Source organism: Podarcis vaucheri, assembly GCF_965113315.1.
Source record: "Podarcis vaucheri genome assembly, chromosome: 4".
NCBI lineage: Eukaryota > Metazoa > Chordata > Lepidosauria > Squamata > Lacertidae > Podarcis > Podarcis vaucheri.
In genome coordinates, this window is record NC_138762.1 from 48,628,538 (window position 1) to 48,646,215 (window position 17,678).

At 40.7% G+C, this 17,678-nt stretch overlaps 1 protein-coding gene across 17 annotated transcripts in view; it reads right to left on the reverse strand.

The window, feature by feature from the left end:
- Window positions 1–17,678, reverse strand: part of ROBO2 (roundabout guidance receptor 2) — an 810,838-nt gene that overhangs the window by 503,605 nt on the left and 289,555 nt on the right. The gene's annotated exons all lie outside the window — the stretch shown is intronic.

A 17,678-nucleotide genomic window follows, 5' to 3' on the forward strand; every position in this document is an offset into this window, starting at 1 on the left:
GAATATTTTTTTGACTTCCACCAAATCTGGGCATTCATCACCACTATAATTTCATAAGGGAGGAAAAGTGGGGGCCACACTCACTTGCCTCACCCCCACACTCTACAGCACCAGCTCTTCCTCATTCTGTATATGTGCTGGGACTCTAAAACTATGCAACAGTGAGGAGTAAACTACCATAGCACTGCTTTTATCTCCTTCTTACTGCCCCAGCATATCTGAAAGATGTATATATTAAGTTGGTTTCATCCTTCGCCTGTCTTTTCCACACAGCCTACCTGATACTATTCAAGGCCACTTCTCCAACAGCTTCCCTTAGTTCTAGCTACCTAACCAAGTTATCCCAACCATTTGCCTCAAGACCTTCATATCACATCTAAACTGAAAATATCATAGAGAGTGCCTTCAGTGCTGCCCCAATGCCCCAGTGCAATGCAGTGCAGTCTTAATCCACATGCTTATCCAGTACTGTCAATGTCATTGAGATGTCTAGCCAGAAGTAAGTCCTGTTGTGTTCTTCATCTTAGGTAAGTGGCTACAAGATCACTGTCATATTTTCATTATAGTCACAGGTATGTATGCACATGTATGTATGTATGTATGTATGCAGATGTAAAAGAATCCTTCTGATTTCAAGGTAAGAAAGAGTCTTCAGGAGAATGACTTAGATCAGGGGTGTCAAACTCAAATTCATCAGGGGGCCACATCAGCAGTTTGGTCACCCTCAAAGGGCCGGTTGTATCTGTAGGACTTTATCAAAGTTATTTTTCCTTAGGCACTGGTGTGTGTTGTCTTGAACCTATACACTATTTAATATACCTATTCCAGTACGATTTTAAATAAGAATAGAAGAAGAAATAATAATGATTTTTTAAAAAGATGACGAGATGGGCTTCCAGGCAGACTGGAGCTCCAACGGGGAGGAGACAGGAGCCTGTCCCAACAGAGCAGAGCAGAAGCAAATGCCGCCGCACTCAGGAGTCGGAGGATACGGAGCTGCAGTTTGGACAACAGCAGTTTCTTCCTTGCAAGGGAGCCCCAGCGGCACTGCGGGCGCGGGTGGCCAGGATGTCCTGCTGGGCCCCGAGCTGCTGCAGTTGCTCCTGGGGAGGGGGCTATCCGCCAAGTCCTCCGGCCCGGAGAAAGCCGATGTGTTGGCGTGGGGAGGGGGGCGGTGTTTCGTAGCCAGGCTCCCGCAGCCAAGTTGCTGGCAGGCTCCCACTTTGCTCCAGCCGCCCAGATGCTGGCGCGGTCCTCTTCGGGGTGGGAGGCGCCCCTGCTTTGCAGTGTGGCACACCGCCCGCTCGCCCGGCTCCCTCCACCCCACTCTGCGCAGCTGAACCGGCAGCAGCTTCGCCTCTCCCAGCCCAGCCAGGGCGCGCCGCCTGCGGCAGGACCTGCGCCGGGTCCCCGCTCTCCACTTGCCTCCGCCGTTCCCTTCCCCGCCTGCTGGCCCCGCTACCTACCCACCAGGGCGACCCCCAGCCAGCCCCTGGCCCCGCTGCCCGCGCCCCCGGCCATCTCCTCGCCAGCTGCAGCGCCGCAGTGGCCTCTTCTTGCGGCCCGAGCGAGCGGCGTCCCAAGCGTGGCTCTCGCTCCCTGCCCTCGCTGCCAGCCTCCACAGCTCCCTCAGGCTCCAAAAGTTGCAGCGCGCGCGACCCGCCCCCTCGAGCAGCCGCGCCTGGGAGGCTCCGAGGGGCGGAGGCAGCCGGCTCCGAGCTCGGCTTCGCGGGACCGCCTCCTCTGCAGCGAGCCCCAGACTGGACCGAGCGAGCAGAAAGCCTCTTTGCCCGGCCCGCGAGGCAGGCAAAAGTTGAGGGACCGGCCGGTAGGCAGGGCCGACGGGGTGCATCGATTGGAGCCCTGTCTGCAAGCAGGCAGGGAAGGCTTCCTCGCCCTTGATGCCACGGGCCACGTGACGAGGTCTGGCGGGCCGGATTCGGCCCGCGGGCCTTGTGTTTGACACCCGTGACTTAGATCATTCTTCAATGGGTACCTTGTTGTTGTTGTTTAAAATCATTTTAAGAAAACCAGGAACTTATGCTCTATTGAATTGAATAGAACTGGAATGTTTCACTGGGATGAGAGCGTAGCATTGTGTAACTTGATTCAAAGCCTGTATGAGATCATAGTGGGACTTGTGGTCCTGCTGTGTTTGTCACACTCTACTGTAATATAGAGATCTAATTCAAACCAGTTAGGAAAGAGGGCAGAAGAGCAACTCTACCATATTGTACGTGTTTATAACCAAATTCTAGTACTAATTGATTTTTCATGCTCCAGAACTGTAATTATGGAATTCCACTCAGACATCAATTCAATATCTGGTTTACACAGCACACAGAGACGCAAACAAGTACTCAGTGCAATTATAAAGGTGTTGACCTTTAAAAGCTGTTAATCTGCATATGAATTATAATTAATCAATTCAAAAATTCAATCTAGTACCAACATAATTAGATACAATTGTACTACTGAGTACATTATGAAAGCCCTACCCAGAGGAATACAGAAACTACTGCTTTTCTTACAATCCATGTGCTTCTAGGTCAACAAAATATCTGTAGTATAGACAATGCCTCCTTCAAAACATGACAATTTGGCAATTTTACTGGCAAGAAATATTGGAGAATTGCATAAAGTGGCCTTTGTGAGAATTTGTGAAATAATGTTTCTAAAATGCATTTGAATGCTCCTAGAGAACAATGAGCAGAAACTGGAGTGTGAGCTGATACATGCCAATGTGGTTAGCTAAAACCACTGTGGCGACTATATTCCAGATTCTATGAAAACCTTTAAACAAGGGCAGGAGGAGGAATCACCCAACCAAACCAAACAAAAAAACACTACTGGTAATTAACCATCACATTTAATGGTCCTTGACCTAAACCCTGTGAGAATACACTGTAATTAAACACACCTGCAGGATAATAATTAGAGTCACCTAAGGACAAAAGCAATTAATATAAGAATATTCTCCAGAGGAAAAGGAATTTGTTTTAAATACATTTTTAATAGCCCCGTGTCTAGAAAAAAAAATCCATATTGAGAAGTATGCCACCTTATTATGTAAGCTTGTTTTCATTCACCTGGAATGCCATTCTGTAGATTTGTAGATAAACACAATACCAAGTTACCATGTCTGTCCAATACACACACACACTCTCCCACAAAAAGCTGCCACGAGCTTTCTCTTACTTGTTGCCATATTTCAACAAGCTAAATTCCTGACGCTGCAAAAGTTCTTTAGCTTTTTTTTTTAGGAAACCACCAAGATTGTTGACTTATTTGGGGAAATAGTGATTTTAAGCTTTTTGAGCTATTTCTGCTGCTTTTCTCTTCACATTGTCATACATTCCCCCAATGCCATTTTTTCACCCAATAACCAGGACATATGGCAAGCCTAGGTAGCATGAGAGTATATTATAGTCCTTATTCCATTAATATTCAAGTAAAGATGCTGTATGGCTATTCTGATGAACAACTGGGTAGGTGTAAGGTATCTAAAAGCTCAGTGGTTGAAAAAGGTGGTTCTACACTGGAAACCCAATTATGCATTTAAGTATTGTATTATCCTCATTAAGTAACTAATCGTTAGGTGTTCCTCTATACATTGTTTAAATTACTCATAATAGCTTTGTGAACATGGCACTTCTTTATAAATCAGAAATTGTGGAAATGCCAGTGTCTTTTGCTTATATGGTTGCTTTAATAAGAAAACAGAAGACATAATTGGGCTTCTGTTAAAAACATTATCAAAGAAACAAATATGGTATTTATTCATTTAATTTTATTATTTTAACTTTGGACCCATCCTTGGTCCTAAGAAGAAACCACAACAGTAAATATATAAAAGAATCAACAACCCTATAAATAGCAATACAATAAGAATAGAAACAATTAAGCAAAAAATGGCTGAATGTGGTTTTATTAATTTCCTGTTATATCCTTAAGATTAGAAGTTATTGCTTCATATGATTATGCATATACACTTAGAATGATTTAAAAATATATTTTAATAAACATATCTGGTTTCCTTTGGGAAGAACGATAGGATATAAAATTAATAATAAATAAATAATAGAAGCAGCTTTATTGTTAAATTATCACCACCTAGTTAATATGCAATTAATGCTCTGCTCTGTTCAATCTTTCTAAAGCTCTCTTGGAAAACTAGGTGCATTAAGGGTAGAGCAGCAATATATAAGGCAGCTAATATATTTTGCAGAAAAATGAATATGCTAAATTGAAACAGACATCAAATGATTCTTTCCACCGTACAATCAGCCACTTTTTAAAAAAACACCCAAGGAAAGAATTTTTTAATATTTCAGAAGTACACATTCATGAATTATATATAGTCAGAAAGGTTCCAGGAATCCATGCAACTAAACATTTAGATTCTGAGCAACTCCTGCTATTTTTCATTGTCTTTTAATGAATAAATAATTTCTTTCCATACTACCACATATTCAGGTTCCACTGCATAATTTTCAAAATAGATATCAAAGTTATCTGGTTATCCTATATTCTCCTCCTCACTTATCTCCTCAAGGGGAAAAAGTTTGGTTGGAAGATGAGGGATTGGGAATTGATTGGGCTTTGGTATTTTTCTTCTTGTCTGAATCAATGGATTACACACTTTAAATAATTTATGTCACTAAGTATGGTGGCAAAACAGTGCTAGAAAAGTTAAAGCACTTCTACTTAATGTTAGATTTGTCTACTTGTACTCCTAGTTTAAAGCTGTATAGTATAACCAGACCCTGAGAAATAAACTGCGGAAGTGTGTATGGAAATCAAAATACAAAAAGGAGCCATAAAACATTAAAACGGAAGGGGAGGGAACAGGATGGGGGGCTATCGAGAGAGATATCAATTACAAACAGCTCTTAAAAATAATACCAATAGATGTCAGTTCTCATAATGAAGGGATATAAGAACTGAGCCCAACCCCCCAAAATTAGTATTGGGACCTGTGTTTTTTTAATTTTTTTATAAATGATCTGAAGTCAGAGGTGTGCAGTGAGATAACCAAGTATGCTGATGATACCAAATTATTCAGGATGGTAAGATCAAAAAGGGATTTCAAAGGATTCTACAGTTTTTATAGGTTGTTGCGGGGGACTAAGTGATATATTTTAAAAAAGAAATGTTTCCAAGTTGAGTGAATGGGCATTAAAATGGCAAATGTGATTCAGTGTAAGCAAATGTAAAGTGTGGTACATGGGTACTAACTTCACAGATCTGTTACAGTGCTTTTTTTCTTAAAAAAATGTTTAGAATTACTCTTATTTTCCTACTCATATTGAAATACTGCCCCTCAATGAGGCCAAACTTAGATTCACAAAATGTTTAGGGGTATGCATACACCTGCGTCCCCCCAGAAAAAAAGCATTGTGTTTATATGAGTCGTGGTGGGTAAATCAGTGAAAATGTTGACCCAGTGTATGTCAGCTGTGGAAAAGGTGAACTCTGTGTTAGGGATCATTAGGAAATGGTTTGAAAACAAAATAGCCAGTAGCTGCACTTGCAATACTGTGTACAGTTCTCAGAAAGGGGAAACCAAAGTGATTCAGAGGCTGGTCTCCATAGTTTAGAAAAACAAACAACAGCTAAGGTTGCGGGGGGAAATGGCAGAGGTTCAAAACAGGAGGTTTGACTAAATGGACCTTTGCTATGATCTGTCAAGCTCTTCTTGCATTCACGTTACGTACTTTTGTTCAGCACAAGCAGTGCTTTATATAATGAAAATGGCTATAGTGCTGTGAGTGATGATGCTCAAGCTAAACCTACCCTTTTACTGGGTAAAAAACAAAACATAGGACCATTTTTCACCAAGTGGAATTCAGAGGCATTATGGAAAAACCAAAACCAAACCCTAGACTTATTTTCCTTGATCTGATGAAATGGATTGAAACATGTAGCCTCTAGGCAGTTTTAAGGTACAGAAAGAAGCTATTATAGCACAATTTGCTTGGTGAAGCCTAAAATAAAGGATATGTTGAAAAAATGTAGTGCATTTTCCAGTGGAAGCAAAAAGGAAATATTATTAGCATTAAGATAGTATTAGATTCTCTGCTACATGCACATTTCCATGACAAGAAAAAAACAAGTTCCTTTTCCATTGATGCTGAGCACCATTGAGCAGATTTAATTCTCATTATTTTACTTGTCAGTACTCAGGTTGACACTGAGTCCTAAACATAACTAGCTCACAACTGGCTTAGCAGCTGTTGTACAGTTTTGACCAAAACCACCAAGCAGACTACTTAAACACCAACAGGACAGGTTTGGTCCTCTTTTCCTGGTTAAAGCTCTAGTGACATCACAATACTCTTATTTTTCTTGCCTTTTCCAATTTTGTTGCCTGCTGGTGATGTCACATGTTTTCTTTTTTGCTGGATATTATTGGGAGACAGTATGAGAAGACAGAGGACTGCTGTTTTAGCCCACTTTCATCAATTAATAATCCCATGATGGGTTATAGCATAAACCATAAAAACAATACGATCAATTCAAACAACCAACAATAACTGATTAAATTTCACAATTTAAACTGTCACACATAACTCTAAAACTGACTTTTGGAGAGCAGCCTTGAGTTTCCCATAATATCTGCTTACAGGTTGTTCTCATAAATATATGATTTTGTCAAAGCAAACATGTTGCTATTAGCTAAAGGAGGGACAGGGTAAATGTGTCTGAAAATAATATATATTCCTTGTCTCTCAGTGCTTTTAGTGAAATGGAAAGAAAGCACTGGATCGGAAAAACATTGGAAAGCCCCTCTACATCTGTTTTTCCGGTGAGCGAAAGTTGTGTGGAACTGCAAGTGGATGGGGCCCTATGGGGAAATGTAGAATCCTACCTGTCTCACAGTGCCTACCTATGTATGTAATATGTGTCACAAATTCATTTACATTATAGCAGGAGTGGGAAGATTTCAGTTTTATAGGATATACTTTTTCAAGACAAAAGCATAAACTAGAATTCTGAGGTCTGCCAAGACCCCAATTTAAAATCTACAGATCAGGTAAAACACCAAACTCAGATTGCCCATCAGAGATGCAGAAACACCTGTTCAAAGGCAACCACTTAATACTCATATTTTACAGATGATAAATTATAATCACATATTCGGAATAAGGACACCTTGCTGATCTACTGCCATTCACCCATAGATCAACCCATAGATCCCAATCTGGCCACCCTTGCTCTAGATTGCCATGTTATCATGATAGACACAAGCCAAACCTGCATTACTACCTTTCTTTGTCTTATTTTATTTCCCCACCAACTCTTGCCAGTTACCTAGTTCATATAATGCTCACGCACTTTTTTCCAAATTAGTTATGTGTTGTGTCACCAATTATTATAGCATAGCCAGCAATAGGCAGCTGATGTACCAGTTGGAATACATTATGAAATAAGAAGTTTGTTCTCCTGCTCGAATCAAATAAAAATGTCAAAGCACTGCAATCAGACATGTCTAATATGAATATTCATTGGCAACTGTTCATGGCAGATTTATGAATGCTTTCACCTGCTGCAAGACTGAAAACGAAAAACATTAAGTTGCAAAATAATGCTATTAACGTAAGCTGGAAAGGAGGAAATAAACATATATACATATACACATATGGGATAATGATCACGGAATTATACGATCCTGTGAGAAAAGGATGATTTTATTGTTTCACTTTATGAAAACATTTGTTTTATATATGCAAACTGTGAAGGTCTCAGGACTACTCACTATCATCATGCAATACGTTCAAGAGAATATTACTAGTTTATGTGAAGAAACATACCCAGCTACCTAATCACCACCTCATTCCAGAACCATCTGGGAAAATATATCTTTCAAGACTGCAATGCTGTATGGATAATTCCCATTAGTTCTTTGAACAAAAGAAAAAAATCTACTGCACACAATCTTATTGTAGCCTTGGACAAAGAACTTTGAGTTTAACTAGGAAACAATATCATCCTGCCAAATTTGAGACTACAAAGTAAATTGGTTTTAATATGGAAATTCTATATGAAATTCTAATCAATGGGGCTTAAGGGTATGTAACTTTGTTGGATCACCATGCCCATCACTCTTGACTAGGCAAGTTCCCCTTGCCTTGAGCATCAATATTCCTTTGGTCAAAGCAACTATTTGTGCTGCTAAAGATGGGGACACAGTAGCTTGCAGGTCTACATATATGGCCCTAGCTGCTGTCAATACTGTGGTGCTCAAACTGGGCACTATTTCCCTGCTCTCAGAAACACTGGCAGTGCTGACTGAATGAGAGAACTATAGCTCATTTAACATGAAACACTTACATGAAGTGCAAAAATCTTCCTGACCTTGGAGGTCAGATGGCACTCGATGGCCAGTTCCAAAATATGGTCTGATAGAACATTTCCACAACTGATCCCAGACTCTTTTAGTCTGGCTATTTCGTTACTGTGGGAGGCCATCAGGCTCTCTCCTAGTGTATCACACACCTTGGTGACCAGTGCTGTATGTAGATGAAACCCCCTGAGGTGGGGAAGGAGGGGAAGTTCTGTCCTTAACTTTTGGTGGAGGAGGCAGCAGTGGAGGTGCTACAGCCAGCACAATGCTGTTCCTATTGGTCAGCAACCTGCACCTCTGCTTAGCAACCATGCACTTGCATGATTCTGGCAGCAGCACTCCTTACCTCTGTTGTAGGTTCTCAGCAATTTATTATTATTATTATTATTATTATTATTATTATTATTATTATTATTATTATTATTTTATTTATACCCCGCCCATCTGGCTGGGTTTCCCCAGCTTCCAACAAAACACCAAAATACAGTAACCTATTAAACGTTAAAAGCTTCCCTAAACAGGGCTGCCTTCAGATGTCTTCTAAATGCCTGGTAGTTGTTGTTCTCTTTGACATCTGGTGGGAGGGCGTTCCACAGGGCGGGTGCCACTACCGAGAAGGCCCTCTGCCTGGTTCCCTGTAACTTGGCTTCTCGCAGTGAGGGAACCGCCAGACCTCAGTGTCCTGGCAGAACGATGGAGATAAAAAAAACATCAAAGCTCTAGACTTACTTAGTGACTGCTAGCAGGATTGCCTAGCAAATGGGCTCACTGACCACTGCTGCTAACTGGCACCTCACCCCTGCCCTACTGGTTCTTGGCTGCCAGATGATTTATATAAGAAAAGCCTTACATGATCAAGTCAAAGGCCTATCTAGTCCAGCATCTTGCTTCCACCAGATGTATCTAGGAAGCCCAAAAGCAGGAGCAGAGCAGAATAGCATTTTCCTCATTGACAGTTCCCAGCAACTAAATTCAGAGGCATACTGCTTTGGGCAGTGGAGGCAGAACATAGCCCTTGTGCTTAGTAGACATTGATCACCTTATTTCCTATGAATTTGTCCAATCCTATTTTACAGCCATCCCAGGTTTTGCCTAATGACCCTTCCATCCACATATCTGACCTGTCCCAAATACCGATACTTTACTCAAGAAAGAGCCTGAGGGTATCAATATTCAGTTTCCAATAAGCTCTGTGGTGTTGTTGTTTTTTAAATAGCAAGGTATAGTTTAAAACTAACAACAGCATGATCCTGATATTATTATTGTTTTGTGGATCTTTAGACCACAATAAAGTTTTGATTTTGATATTATTATTTATGTATATTAATAAGTTGTTAGACTAAAAGCAGCTTGTAAAATGTAGCATACTAGAATAGAAAGCATATAAGGCTAGGATAATTAAAACGCAAATTGATTCAGGATGTGCTGAAGCAAAGTAGCTGTACTTTAAACTTCCCACTAATAGAACCCTCCCACTATATAACTTTAATACTATTAAAACTTTTATCATTACACTTTTCTTACAGAGCGCAGGGACATTCTGCATTCTGAAGAAAGCGCTTGCCATTGTCTGACAAGAGTCTCCTCACATGTTAGCCCCCTGTGAAATGTGTTTTCTGTTTTATTGAATCCCATTTTACTGTAGACTCAAACCTGCTGGGCAATTTAAACAATTTGTTTCCAGATGCTGGCAGGTTATAAACAACAAAAGGCAGCTGCAGCAGAAATGGTTTAGCAGAAAATACCTTTCCCTCCTTTGCTTACATTAGATTAGAAGAAGTAATAGGGTAAACATGAGTGGGCTTGTAGCTTTTGTCCTTATGAGTTAGGAAGAAAACGCCTATTGTATTTCATTTACAGGGCAACTACGTGAAGCTGGTTTTTCTCCCCCAAATAATATTTTGATGGGGAAGCTGAAGAATGCCAAATCATATTAGATGAAAAATAAGCAATGAGGCTTCAGAAAAGGAAACAGGAAATAACATTCTGAATCCATTTAGATCTACTTGTCTCTATTACAGTGGTACCTCTGGTTACAAACACTTCTGGTTGCACACACTTCGGGTAACGAGCTCTGCTAACACGGAAGTATTTGCTCCTGGAAGTGAACTTTGCCCCTGGATGCGAGCGGAAATTGTGCGCCAGAGGTGCGTGCAGCGGGAGGCGCTATTAGCGAAAGCGCACCTCAGGTTGAGAACGGTTTCCGGTTACGAATGAACCTCTGGAACGGATTAAGTTCGTAACCAGAGGTACCACTGTACATTTATATCAACAAGCCACTGATGTAATCTATTCATATATATGACTAAGATACAAAAATACTGTAAGTAAAGGATTCCTAGAGATAGCTTTGAAAATGAAATGGTGCTCCATGGCCTAGTTAGTTTTTGATAGCTAACAATAGGACCCCATGGATTTTCAGAGTATTAGACTGAGGGAAAATCAATATTAATAAAATGAATAAAAATAGATTAATGTTCTTACCACAATATGGCAGTAATTCAGTAGCTAGGGCAGGGTTTTACACCTGTCACATGGGCTAAACCAGGTGTGAGGAAATTTTAGCTCTACAGATGTTGCCAAGGATGATGGGAGTTGTAGTTCAGCAACATCTGAAAGGCTCCCCACACATGGGCTACACAATCAACACATTTATATTTTATATACTAAAATATGTATTTTAAAAACATTAAAATTCTTACCTTGAGTTAGAATGAGGGGAAGGGAAGAGAAAAGAAACAGAATATCCCAACAATGTGTAACTAGGTGAATAGTCTCTTTGGGGTATATAAAAAAAGTGAGAAACAAAATACATTGGGTAATGTCCGACTGGATGATTACCGCCTAAAAACAGAGAATTATGTCTGGCCATATACCAATGAGCATTTTATGTTCATGTAAAGTAGTCCATCAGTCATTTTTATCCACTTCAGCTACTTGCAGAACCATGAAAATACCTAGCCGAATTTTCTTGAAACTTAAATATGTGTTGTCTGCAGATTATTTCTAAAACTTTATTTTTTTATTAAAGTGGCAAATACAATATTGGAAAAAATTGGAACTGAAGTCATCCATCAGAATAACTCCTGATTATAAACACATTACTAGCAAGTAAATCTATTTGGAATAAATGAGACTTGTTTGTAAATAATGACAGTGATCTGGAGTATGGGTGGAAATATGGTTGAAACATGGTGCTATGATGAACTTTTCATCTGTGCAAACATTGCAGCTTGCCAGATGGAATGATCCCCCTCTTCCCCCACATGCTATTCTGGAGGTTCTATCAACCCACCCAAAGCCAATTTCAGGGGCATGGCAGGCATGGTGTAAGGCGGGGGGGGGGGGAGTGTGTCCACTTGCACAAGTGGACACACTGACAGGACTCATTAGGTGAATGCCACCATTTAGGATTGAACTGAGAGCCACAATTATTTCCAAGGGACATTAATATGCTCTATTTTCAGTAGATTATGCCTAATGATCTTGTTCATGGAGGGTTTGGAGAAGGTCCCAGGAGCAAGGAAACATGAACCCCTCCCCACGGAATGGTTCCAGGTGTCAGCCTACAATACAGCATATGCACAGAGAAAAGTTTAACTGATTTGCTCTGCTTTATTATATTTCTATGCTACTTTTAATTCAAATGAATCCCAAAGCAGCCTACAAACAATAAATAACAAGAACATGATAGAACATAATAAAGCATTAATCATACAGAATAATTAACAAACTATCAGGGAAGCAGTAACAATTTATAGACCACTGTCAACAAAGCAACAACTAAAAACTAAGCTAAACATCACAATTAAAGCAAAAGTCATATGATTAACAAATCAACACAGCATATATACATATTAACAAAATTGCAAGCAAAAAATAAATAAACTAAGCACTGTTACACACATGCACATACTCTCTATATTCTGTTTACTGATAATCAGCTCATTAAAATATACATACACCTCTGGAACAACATGAGCAACACCGCTCTTACTGCTACTGTAGCACAAATTCTAACTCAGAACTAGTAGTTTCATAATTGTGGAAATGAAATGGTGGAATTTTTAATTTAGCACATGGAATACCAAGTTAAATTGAATGTTTAAAAAGCAATTATAAAAGAGCTTTAGGAATTGGAGTGGTGATAGTTAGGTGTGTTACACATAATGAACACTCTCCATGACACCTATATCTACATAGTATCTATTACCTAGTTCTAGTCAGGTTTCTGGGAACTTGTTAGAGTCAGTGGCGTAGCGTGGGTTGTCAGCACCCGGGGCAAGGCAAGTAATTTGCGCCCCCTAACCCGTGGATTCGTGCCCCCTAACCCGTGGATTTGCGCCCCCTAACCCTAACCCCCAGATGTTGCACCCGGTGCGGCCGGCCCCCCCTGCACCCCCCACGCTACGCCACTGGTTAGAGTTCTTCCAGGGTACAACCTGGGGTGTTATGAGTTTTGCAAAACTGGTTTGACGGGCACCTGTGACAAGATGCAAAAAATAAATTTATGTACTGTTAGCAAAAACAGCTCCATAATACCGAGAACGTAAAGGCATAACAAGAACCATGCTTTATCAAAGCTGGTTCATCAAGTATCCTGGCCCTAGTTGCCTCTGGTAAACCCACAAGCAGGACATTAAGGCAATAGCCTTCTTCTGTTGCTGCTCCCAGCAGCTAGTATTCAGTAGCAAACCACCTCTGGTAGCTGGTGATAGAGTTTATGCTATGAATTTGCCTAATCACTTTTCAAAGTGACCTAAATTAAAGACCATGACCACATTTCTGTCTCTGAGACATTCCAATATACTGTATTGGAACAAGCAACATGTTTTGTGTTAGGATGCCTAGTCACTGCCCACTTATTCCATCACAGTCCTATTTCTATCCAATGCTGTAATGTCCCAGCCTCTCCAATGTTGTTTCTATTGACTTGTTGCTGTATGAATCTAGCTGTCCATTATGCCATTTCATTTTTTTTCATAGGAAATGTTTTGCCATAGATGTGGAAGCACTCTGCAGGCCTAAATGATGGATCTATTAGCTAATCTTTTCTACATGCAAATTTATTTTTCAAATTCTCTTTCAGAGATTGATCCTTACTTATCTGAATCAATCCTAAACCACTGGAGTTATATGAGTAAATTTGAACAGCTGCCTTAACAGCAGCAAACTGTATTGAACTATTTTATTAACTAGAAAACAAAACAAAAACATTGCTTCAAACCCAGATTTTGGCTTGGGTGTATTTTTAGAGAGTTATATATGCACAGAGCTTTCAAACAGTGTATATTATGGAAATGAATGTAGCAGGAAGATGCAAGAATACATTTCTATTGAATTGGAAAAGACTTGAGATGACAGAGAAAAGGAATAAGATGGTCTTCACAAAAGATAATTTTCAAAAACCTTACACTCAGGTATCATTTTTGAAAGCAAAACCATTTTAATTTCGATACACAACCATTAAGCATCTTTTTGATATGACATGCAAAGTATTATAAGTGAACAATAGCTTTAAAACATGATGCACAAGGGTTTTTTAAATTTTGTTTTGCTAAGAGATATGCCCAGCCTCCTGTTTTACGTAACAGTTGCCAGGGTGCAGTTTTGCAACGTAGCTCATTTTTGTCTGTTTAGGATTTAATTGCTAGCTGCACAGAATATACACTAATTAGTTGCACATGCTTCTGTCTGGGTTTTGATGTAGTGCCATCTCTTTCATGAGCCTTTGCTTCCATTGTGCTAGACGTCAATAAGGCCCACATCTTTGAACTGCGGTAGAGGCAAAAAAGGCTTGTCAACATTCCCCTCCCTTGCTTCCTCTGCCAATACAGTTTGTACTTATTTTCACACATATGCTTGACAAATACATGGTTAGCTTTGATACATATCCTCCGTATATATAAAACTTGAACTTATTTCTTATAGTATTAACCAGTCTATTCGTTTATAAGAAATAGAGTTAAATGCAAATTGGTTAAACTATGCTCTCGTTACTCTTCATTTGGACTACTACAATGTGCTCAGTGTGAATCTGTCTTTGAAAACTGATCAGAAACTGCAACTATGGCCAAACTGCTAACTGGAGCAGGGTATACAGGGCACGGGACCCTTTTGTTACAACAGTGCCGCTCCTTGGGGCCCTGCAATGCTCTGTCCAGCAAGCATCATTTACAGGCAGCCCAGAGGCAGGTAAGATGCTGAACTGGAGGGCAGGAAGGTGCAAGGAATTAAATAGGAAGCATAAGAACTGGTGACCATTCTTAGGAATGCTCATCTGGTGTGGGACCCTTAGTCTGGATATTGAGCATTCTAGAGTGTCTACATGAAGTTGTGGGGTCTTTGGAGGGGATGGGAGTCAGGAAGACTTCCCTCATCGCTTGTCATGTCCCTTGGGAGTAAGTGACAGATAGGGAAGCATGCCGCATACACCATGCAAGCACATTTCTTAAATCCAAATCCTAAAGAGATTACTTGGAGACAAAGCTTCACTGCAACATGTAAGCCCTCTTTTAGAACTGAGGAATTAGTAGCAGATCCCAAGAGGATCCAATACAATTGTAGTGTTTTGAAAACAATTAGCTGCTGTGATAAAACACTGCATTGTTCAGCTGGATGTTGAACAGTTTGAACTTTTATAATCATATAAACTCAGTTAAATGAAAATATCAAGTGGCCACATGCAGTGAAATCTCTGGCTGATGATTGCACAGCACCATTTTAATCGTTGAAGTGTTAGGAGAGAAATATACTTCATTTGCACAAAGCACAGAGTCCTTTCTAATATATTATGAAAGTATATTATGAAAGTACAGATCTAAGCTTAATTTATCATTTTATACATAGGTGGGGAGCTTTGCCACCCCCCAAGGGCTGCATTCTCCTGGGGATAACTTGGCAGATCCCACATCTGGGGCAAGGTGGGTGGGTAGGGCCACCTCTACTCTTTCTTCCTGGTCACAGCCACACACTGTGCATTCAAAGCACATGGCTCCCCCCAAAGAATTCTGGGAACTGTAGTTTATTAAGGGTTCTATGAACTGTGGCTCTGTGATGGGTAAAATACAGTTCCCAGGAGATTTTGGAGGGAGGGGGCAAGCATTAAATGTACCTTTACACACATCCTTACCTCATTCATCCATTCAGCTACAAACATCCATTCTTTTGCTTTCCTTTATATCTCTTCTCCCTTCCCTCTCTCTTTCTACCCTACTCTCTCACATTACAGGTAGGTAGCCGTGTTGGTCTGCCGTAGTTGGGGGGGGGGGAATTCCTTCCAGTAGCACCTTAGAGACCAACTACAGTAAGTTTGTTATTGGTATGAGATGTATCAGATACAGATGTATCTGAAGTATCTGAATGTGTGCATGCACACGAAAGCTTATACCAGTAACAAACTTAGCTGGTCTCTAAGGTGCTACTGGAAGGAATTTTTTTGTTTGTTTGTTTTGACTCTCTCTCATGTTCTCATTCATGCCCCCATAGAGCAATTAGGCTCAGGAAAAAAGCTGCCATTGCCACCAATGAAAGCTTTCTCCCTTAATCCTATCACCACTTGGGGAAATGTGCCTTTTTATGGTAGGGGAGGTTTATAGAAAGTGGGGAGGACTGAACTATATCTTCTCTCCCCAGCTGCCACCCCCATCAGCACACACTCACATGGCAATTAGGTTTAGGGGAAAATGTTCTGATGGAGATGAATGGAAGCTCTCCCTACCTCAGCTTAATTGCTGTGCAGGAAGGAGTGAAGCTGTGGGCCATATCTGGTTTGCAAGTATATGAAATGTGTTGTCTTTGTGAAATGCTTTTGCAAAATATTGCTTCTGTTCTTCCGGAGACACATTATGGTGTCAATTATTTATGGTTTTTGCTTTAGATTTCATATGTTTTTTAAAACTGATGTGCGTCACCCAGAGCCCGTTCGGTATGAGGTGACTAATAAAAGTGCTGGAAGTGTCATTTCCTTAGTCATCTTGAAATGTATTGTCAGAGCTTGATTGCAGCTGGGAATTGTCAGATTTGACACAGCTGGACCTTGTCTCTGCTGAGCCTTAAGCCTGCACTTTCTGTCCTCTGCATATGAGAAAGAGTAGGGAGAGCAGCTACAAGAGCAGCATAGGTCTGAAAAGACAAGATATTTAGAAAGGAAAGCATTACTTTGGCATTGGAGAGGCAACAAGGAACTCTTCCTTGGTTAAAATCAGGGGCAAGTCAGGGAAGTAAACTGCTTTTATAAACGGGTATTCAGGGAGAAGAGAAGGGTGGAAGAAATTTACCCAGGAACTCCAGGCTGAATGATGAGAAGAGTTCTCCTATACTAAGAGTCAGGGGCTCACCAAGAGCTCTTGGAAGATGAGATTGTGAAGCTCTGAGAGTGCTCACAAGTTGGCTGCTCTCACCAGGAGTGATTCGAGAACACACAGGGCTCTACTTACATTTTAGTAAAGGTAAAGGGACCCTGACCATTAGGTCCAGTCGTGGCCGATTCTGGGGTTGTGGCGCTCATTTCGCTTTATTGGCCAAGGGAGCCAGCGTACAGCTTCTGGGTCATGTGGCCAGCATGACTAAGCCGCTTCTGGAGAACCAGAGCAGCGCACAGAAACGACGTTTACCTTCCCACAGGAGCGGTACCTATTTATCTACATGCACTTTGACGTGCTTTTGAACTGCTAGGTTGGCAGGAGCAGGGACCAAGCAACAGGAGCTCACCCTGTGATGGGGATTCGAACCGCAAGTCCTTGGGCTCTTTGGTTTAACCCATAGCGCCACCCGCGTCCCACTTACATTTTAAATACTTTTAAATTTTGTATGGTTTCAAACTGAGGTACTATGTGGGTGCCCTATGCTACTTTTGGATATTAATCTAATAAATAATAGCAAATGAATTAAATAAATGGATAAATCACAGTTATTATTGCTTTTGCATAAAATGCTGATTTATAAGTATACCGTTTCTGTGGCTTTCTTGTGAACATACAGCTACTTTTATCTGGTCACAGCTGAAATTCCAAGACACTTGGATCCAAATAGCATTCAACCAGTTTCACAGCTTGTCTTTTCCTCCCCCCCCTTTTTTGAATAACAGCCCTTCCCAGGGCCAGATGCTGAACAGCAAGGAGAAAAAAAGCTTTTGAAACTGAAAAGCACTGCAAAACTATTTTGAGATTACAGCCTTAAGCTAATTTTCTTAATAAACAACTCCCTTCTGCTCTAGTCGCATTTCAAACATGCCTCCTGCAATGCAGTGTGATCTGTTTTGCTTTAGACATCTATCTTAATAGAGCCAGTGCTCTGATTAATATGTTTAGAAGTGCCACCATGTGAACTG